Consider the following 8,176-nt stretch of genomic DNA (forward strand, 5'->3'; position numbering starts at 1 on the left):
AGTCTGTCACACTTTTCTGGATCCTGCGATAACTTTAAAAGTTCTAAATATTTTTTCATGAAACTTAAAACATGGATAGATGGCAATATGGAGATTATGAACGTCATTTCATTTTTTTTCTACGTCAAAAATTCTGGTTGCTATGGCAACAAATATATATATATTGTTATAATATTGTTTTACTGACAATGGTGGAGTTTCACCGGTAGGGGACCATATTGCTTGGCAATCTCTGGTTCAATAAATTATAATCAATTTTTTTTCAACTTAATGATGTAATGATTTGCTAAAATGCTAAACAATATGAGTTTATTGAATTTAATCAAATGCTTGCATGTATATTCAATCATAGACAAGGAACATGTTCATCCGGGATGGCCTTTATCTTAATGCCAGTGGTGCTCGTGGCTGTTTAGAGACGGTCCTCGACGACATGCAGCCAGTGCCTGATGTCCAACAGATTGAAGCTGAGCCTGTTGTTCTTGATTATGTCTGGCCTCCAGTTTCCACTCCAGCCATGGTGTCTGATGCCAATACGAAATCATACGCAGATGTTGTTCGAATGGTATACTTATTTATATGAAAACAAGTTATAATAAAAATGTTGTTTTATGAAAGTGTTTATGCCACGTTTGTCACTTACCATGTATTGACAGCATTGTGGTCATGTGTTGATAGCATTGTGGCTTTTATGAAAAATGTACTTCAACACACTTGTTAATCAAATTTCTTTCTTCTCAACTCATTATAATATTAAATGCATTTTGTTGATTATTCAAGTCATTTAGTATTTTAGAGCATTCTTTCAGCTTGAAGGTTTATCACTAGCCCTCCCCCCCTCCCATGTGGTAGGTATTAAGCACGTCTCTTGCTTCGCAATCTGCAAGTTTGTAAAGTCAATATTTCACGAACAGTGGAAGTACTTTGCTGATATTTCCACAGCTGAATGGCGATTAAGGTGATAGAGATTGGTAAAAAGAAGATTTAGCTGTAACTGATTATGTCATAATTATGTTTTTACAAGTTTTGAGAATATATAGCATGGCCTTTGCATGGAGGCATTTAATCTTTAACTGACCATTGGATTTGTCCATGTCCGGATAAATTCCGTGGTGGGAATTAATGTCTGGTTGTCATCTAGTTTGTATTTAAACAAATAATTTCAGGCTCCTGCTGCAACTACTGTCATCAAGCCATTTCAAAAGACTTCACTACATCCCAAGATTACGAAGAAGGTATTAGCAATTATACCATTGTCATTGTTAGTCTTTTTCATGGCTTTTTTACAGAATGAAAAAAAACATAAACAATGTGAAGTTAAAAAAAGAAAAGAAGCATTAAACTTATATTATAAGTTTTAATTCTTTTGTGTTTATGTTGGTTTGTATTGTGCTGTATTGTGCTGTTTTGTACTGTTTGGGCAATCGGTCACTTGCCTTAAATAAAGGACCAACTAATTGTTTTTAATGAAAATTCAATACTGCTCCAGCAGCTGGAGTTTCACTTCTTTATATTTAATTTAAGTTAAACTGTTTTATTTTTTTTATAATTCTGTCATTTCATAAAGAATGTGTCTTTTGCAGATAGTGGTTGTCTGCAAGGAACGGAGACGTCAACTAAGACCATTTTTAGGCCGGAAGGAGGTAAGCAGTTTACGGAGACTAATGTTAAACTTCTCAATATGACAGTTTTCATATAAGCCATCTTTTATTCAAGCCTTCTTTTGAATGTTATATGGAATTATCTAAAAGTCCCCTATTGATTTCACCGAAGTAGACTATATGTTAAACTCTCCATTTGCCCTGTGGTTTCATTCTGAACACTTTTGGATCCTGCAATAAATCAACAAGTATGTAAGCCAGCTTCATTCAAACTTGGTTGTGGACCGCGGGCCACATCATAAATGTGTTCTTTATTTGCAGTACTTGTAAAACTTTATTATAATGTTTTGTTTAACATGATTTAATCAAATGAAGAATGATGGTATAATACTGCTTTTATGTTTGTTTTACACAAGTTGGTGGTTGTGCTTTGAAGTAGGCTACAAAATACTTTTTGAACACATGTATTGCAACTTTGAATATCAGCTACTCTGTGACAGTTTCAGTTATAGATGCCTTTGTCAATTATATTGCCAGCAGCAATATAAACATGTTTTTTTCCATTTTCAGATAAAAGTGGATCAGACACCTCTAGTGAACCACTGCACACTGCAAATGATCATAAAACAATGTAATTAATTAGTTTAGAGATTCAGTTTTTAGCTCACCTGAGCTTCACACTGGGTGTCATTTATAATTTATGCTTGGATTTAAATTGAGCTTGTCTCCTATATAAATCAGAATTTCCTTCAGTAAAGTGAATATTAATTTTAAATGAAAATGTAGTGGATAAGGTGTACGCCTAGCAATAGGGAGTTTGTAGGTTCGATCCCTACTTGGGGAGCGTCTCATTATCTCCGCAATAGACACCAAGTACTGGTTCTTCCCAGGAAACGGACTCGAAAGTGTCTCAATAAGCCAAAGGCTTACGATGCAATCGAGGTAAAATCCTTTGGTTTAAAGAAAACAAAACAAACCCTCAGGCATATTTGCATATTTACTTATTATTCTTTTTGAAGATAACTTACAGCCACTAGGTGTCTAAATTGAATGCCAGTATATTCTCTTTATCATTGAATGTTTTTTACATGTACTGTACATGTTTAGCACATAGGCTATACTAACATTTTCTGGCACGTATTAATTATTTATATATGTACAATTAAGTTTGTCTGTTTTTTCCCTAGCCATGATACCAAGCTGCAAATAGTAAATGAGAGAGCAGATGGCGGGAGTTCCTCTTCTGGAGATGTTATTAGTAAGTATCACTATTCAGTTTTTTGTTTTGTTTTTGTTATCTGAACTGTTTAAAAGAAAATAGGACTGTTTATACTGGCATCAATTAAAGTAAATAATTGTTGTTCTTATCAATGTTTTAAAAAATTATCATGTCTCCCCCATTCTTGGGAGACAAATCGGTTTTGCCTTAGCTGTCTGTCCGTTTGTCTGTCTGTCCACCTTTTTTGGGGCGGACAAAATCTCATATTCTACTTGTCTGATTTTGATGAAATTTTACAGGAATGATAAGTACTTAATCTAGTTGTGCGAAACCTCAACAAAAAATCCTGCATATTATACCCCCACAAACGAAGTTTAAGAGGTATATAGGAGTGAACTTGTCGGTCGGTCCGTATTAAGTGTCCGCTTTCTAATTCAAGTAGATTTCATCCAATCTTCACACAATTTGGTCAGAAGATTTATCCACATGATCTCTAGTTTTTCAAGGGAGTTATGCCCCTTTAGAATTCAGAATGATACATTTTTTTCCTAACGTAATCTCCTGAACTCTTTTCTGATTTTGATAAAATTTTACAGGAATGATGACTATTTTGCGTAGTTGTGCAAAACATAAAAAATTTCAGACTTTCTTATTTATCCTCAGAATTGTGCCTTTTTGTCCATATAAATTCTTCTATACTGATGGTCTTATTCGGTTAAATTTTATAGGTATGATGAGTATCTAACATAGTTGTGGTGAATGTCAAAAAAAATTTGATCTGCTTATTACTGGGGAGTTACGTCCCTTTGAATTTTCGGTGATCATTTCTTTTCCGGATAAAATCTCATTGGTAAATGCCAAATAGTTCACTTAAGTTCGTTTTCAACTAAGGTCCTTACACCTAGTTAATCTGAGACTTTAATACAATGCTGGCCATTTTGTTCATGAAGAGCTATGTGGGAAAGACATATCATTTCTCCAAAAAAACATGTCTAGTTATTATATAAAAATTCTTTTATACTTTGGTCATAATTTAAATTAGCAAAGTTCTTGCATATTTAAATCCTAGTAACTGGCAGCTTAATTTATACCATTTTTGTAAAGTTTCCTTGGACCATTATATAATTTTGGTTTAAACATTTAAACAAAAACCCTGTGGCCTAGGGATAAAGTGATATAGATAATTGATCTTCATTTCAAATAAGAGATGATGTTCTATAGATAATTGATCTTCATTTAAAATAAGAGATGATGTCCTAAATGCCTTAATTTCTTCCATTGCATTTCAGGTGACATTGAGCCACTGGTAGTTCAAACTGCACCTTCTAAAATGGTATGGTGCAAGTCTAATGTTCTGTTGCTCATCTCTGAGCATCAGCGTAGGGAGGAGGACTTTCGAAAACAATCTGTGAAGAAAAAGATGTTATGGTTAAAGATAGCTTCGGAGTTCAACAAGGCATCCGATGGACATTTTTCTGGAGCTCAGTTTGAGCAAAAATGGAAAAACATAACTTAAGTGTTTAGAGACACTATGGATCATAACTCAAAATCGGGCAATGAAAGAAAAGAGTGTCCTTTCTTTCAAGAGCTGCAAAAGACATACGGATATATTGGGAGCTCAGTGGCGTCATTCAAGGAGTCATCAGTAGAAACTGAAGATGATTCAAGCTCACAAACAGACGGTTTGCACACTCCAAATTCGTCATCAAAAAGGATGAAGAAGAACCGCAAAGATGCAGTTATAGAGATGCTTAATGAAATGCGTGAAGACATGAAGGAGGAAAATAAACAGTTAATGGAAGTTTTGGCGAAACAACATGAAGACCGTATGGCAAATGGAAAAAACAAACTTGATCGTTTTGAAAAATTTGTCAATGCCTTTTCTAAATCTAATGATGTGACAAAGTAAGATTGTAAAAAACTACATGTAGGTTGTTGTATATCTTAAAGCCCCAAACATTGAAATGAAATACATGTCAATCAATACATGTAGATGCAATTTGAAAGTGTGCAAAATTGTCATTAAATCTATAGCCTAGTTAGCAAGTAAATTATTAAAAAAATAAACCGAAAGTAAGATTTCTATACATATATGCCCATTTCGACAAACGCGATTATTTTTAAGTTTTAAAGTGCAAAAAAGACGGATTTCTACCTTGAAACCAACATATATATTGTAATTGGCATAGATAAAATTGAATATATATCCTAGTTAGCAAGTAATTTATTATTTTTCAAATGGTACAGTTTTTAAAAACGAAAGAAGGATTTCTAGACGTTTACGTCCATTTCGAAAAACATGATTATTTTTAAGTTGTAAATATGTGAACAGATCTTATTTGGGGAAGTGCAGTGAAGTATTCTAGCTAGTGTCAGTTCTAGTCAGTTATTATTTAACAACATTGCCATCACATTTTTTGGTTTGTTGTTTATATGTACGTCCAAATATATCTTGTAAAGGCCAATACTTATAAAAGTTGGATTGTATGATTTTATAATTACTTTGCACTAATGTTGACACTCATAAGACAGGATTGTTGCTCACAATAGATGCATCCATACCTCAAAGGGTGTTGTAACACTTTACGTAAACTGATAGAATTCACAGTTTTAGAAGTTTAATATAGAAGTGCATTTTTTGCGGAGGATGATTTGTAAAACAACAAATTAGAAAATTGCAATACTACTTGATTTTGATAAGAATATATTTTATTATTTTCATTTGGAACTGTATATCAATTGCAGACAGTAAACATGATATTATTGTTCTTGCTTTGTGGCACCAGTATTGAATGTTTCTGCTGGTTTTTCTTTTTGACAACAATTATTGATTTTTTTAAGTTTCATATGTAAATTATATTTCTTGGGAGGAGGAATTGTACAATCAAAAGAGTACAAAAGATATTTGTGATAGAATATTATTTTGAAATTTATAATTTAATACCTGTGTAATTTTATGTACCATTTACTCAGTATGTCCCTGTATTACAGTCACTGCCTTTTCTATGCAAGAACAATCAATACAACTAATAATTTTAACAATTAATGTAACTAAAGACTTTTTAGCTTTTGTCCGTCGTGCGTTGTCCGCTGTGCGTTGTCCATTTTGCGGCGTCAACATTTGCCTTGTTAACTATCTAGAGGCCACATTAATTGTCCAATCGTCATGAAATTTGGTTAGAAGATTGGTCTTAATGATATCTTGGATGAGTTCAAAAATGGTTACGTTTACTTGAAAAACATGGCTGCAAAGGGGCGGGGCATTTTTTCCTTATATGGCTTTAGTAAGACCTTGTTAACACTCTAGAGGCCACATTTATTGTCTGATCTTAATGAAACTTAATCAGAAGTTTCATCCCAATAATATCTTGGACGAGTTTGAAAATGATGCCGGTTGGTAGAAAAACATGGCCGCCAGGGGGCGGGGCATTTTTCTGTATATGGCTATAGTAAAACCTTGTTAACACTCTAGAGGCCACATTTATTTTCCGATCTTCGTGAAACTTGCACAGAAGATTTGTCCCAATAATATCTTGTTAACTCAGGTGAGCGACTTTGGGCCTTTCAGGCCCTCTTGTTTCATAAGTACAACCATTATACCCTTTGTTAAATGAGGAAATTGATTAAATGTCTTAAAGTGAAAATTGATTAACTTATTTAATTGAACAACCTTTGTGTGTTGGGCATACCACTGATAGCAACCGTATGTTGACCATTGTTACTGTTTAAAAGGTAACGAATGTTTTGTTTTAAGAAATGCTGAAATGCTGTACTTTTTGTTAAGGCAGACTATTCAAATAATAGCGAGAACTATTCAAGTTGTTGGGCATACCACTGATAGCAACCACATGTTGACCATTGTTACTATTTAAAAGGTATCAACAGTTTTGTTTTAAGAAATGCTTTACTTTTTGTTAAGGCAGACTATTCGAATAATAGCGAGAACTGTTTCGGTTGTTGGGCATAACACTGATAGCAACCATATGTTGCCAATTGTTACGGTTTTAAAGGTAACCACTGTTTTGTTTTAAGAAATGCTGTACTTTTTGTTAAGTCAGACCATTCGAATAATAGCGAGAACTATTCAGGTTGTTGGGCATACCACTGATAGCAACCATGTGTTGACCATTGTTACTGTTTAAAAGGTAACCACTGTTTTGTTTTAAGAAATGCTGTACTTTTTGTTAAGTCAGACTATTCGAATAATAGCGAGAACTATTCAGGTTATTTGGCATACCACTGATAGCAACCATATGTTGACCATTGTTACTGTTAAAAAGGTAACCACTGTTTTGTTTTAAGAAATGTTGTACTTTTTGTTAAGGCAGACTATTTGAATAATAGCGAGAAATATTCCGGTTAACCTGTCATCCACATGTGTGTTTTCATTGACTTCAGCGTCTGATCTTTAGTTAAGTTTTTGTAAATAAGACAAAGATACCGTAAACAAATTTGGTACACCTGTTTGGCATCAATATCTAATTGCATGTACATTACAATGTCATAAACCACTAATGCTATTATATGGAAACTTCTTTAAATTGTAAAGCATCAATATCTCAGTAAACTTACTGGTAACTCTGAATCGCATTGTGACCGAATATCTTCTATTTTTATTATTTTTAATTATAAGCTATTGTCTTTGTTTTTCATTTGTTTAGCACGTTTATTAAGTCTTTGTTGTTTTTATTAACATGTTTGCTTTAGTACAGATAGTACTCGACAAAGAAAGTAAATGACAAAAAAGATATGAAGGATGACCGTATTTTGTTTGTCTGTTTTTCATCTGATTTCAACCTTGCAATAACCTAAGATTTTATAGTGATGTTATGAACTATTTTATATATGTAAATGCTCACCAATTGGAGATTATGTAAATAAGTGATTGCCTGATGTCCATAGTCCATCCTTTTTCAACAAACCAACATTTTCCCAGCAAAAATAAAAACATATTCTTTATTTGAGTATTTTCTATTTGTTTAAAAAAACAACACAGAATCAGTATCTTGACTGTCTTTTCTTGGTAAATTTGTGACCATTAATGCTTCTAAAGCAAGAGAGTTCATAAAATTGGAAGCAATTGAAATATTGATTTGTTGTCATTGTTTATATTTTACTCTTTAATAAAAATTATATCTTCATATCTGATTTTTTATTTGTTACCTTGTCTTCTACCAGAGTATATTGTGGAAATTATTTTACCTGCATTATTTTCGTAATCAGTAGAACTGAGTTGATATGTATGCCCCCTTCGAAGAAGAGGGGGTATATTGTTTATTGTTGTGCAGATGTTGGTTGGTCGCGTCGGTCGGTAGACCACTTCATTTCCGCTCAATAACAAAAGAACGTTTTAACC

The 8,176-nt window shown here is 33.2% G+C and overlaps 1 long non-coding RNA gene across 1 annotated transcript; it reads left to right on the forward strand.

Annotated features, from left to right (window-relative positions):
• Positions 1-2,788: 2,788 nt before the first annotated feature.
• LOC127842777 (uncharacterized) lies at positions 2,789-7,881 on the forward strand. Its single transcript, XR_008031872.1, has 3 exons — positions 2,789-2,859; positions 4,110-6,552; positions 7,101-7,881. It is a non-coding gene; the product is annotated as an uncharacterized LOC127842777 (long non-coding RNA).
• The last annotated feature ends 295 nt before the right edge of the window (positions 7,882-8,176 follow it).

This window comes from Dreissena polymorpha, chromosome 8 (assembly GCF_020536995.1).
Source record: "Dreissena polymorpha isolate Duluth1 chromosome 8, UMN_Dpol_1.0, whole genome shotgun sequence".
Lineage (NCBI taxonomy): Eukaryota > Metazoa > Mollusca > Bivalvia > Myida > Dreissenidae > Dreissena > Dreissena polymorpha.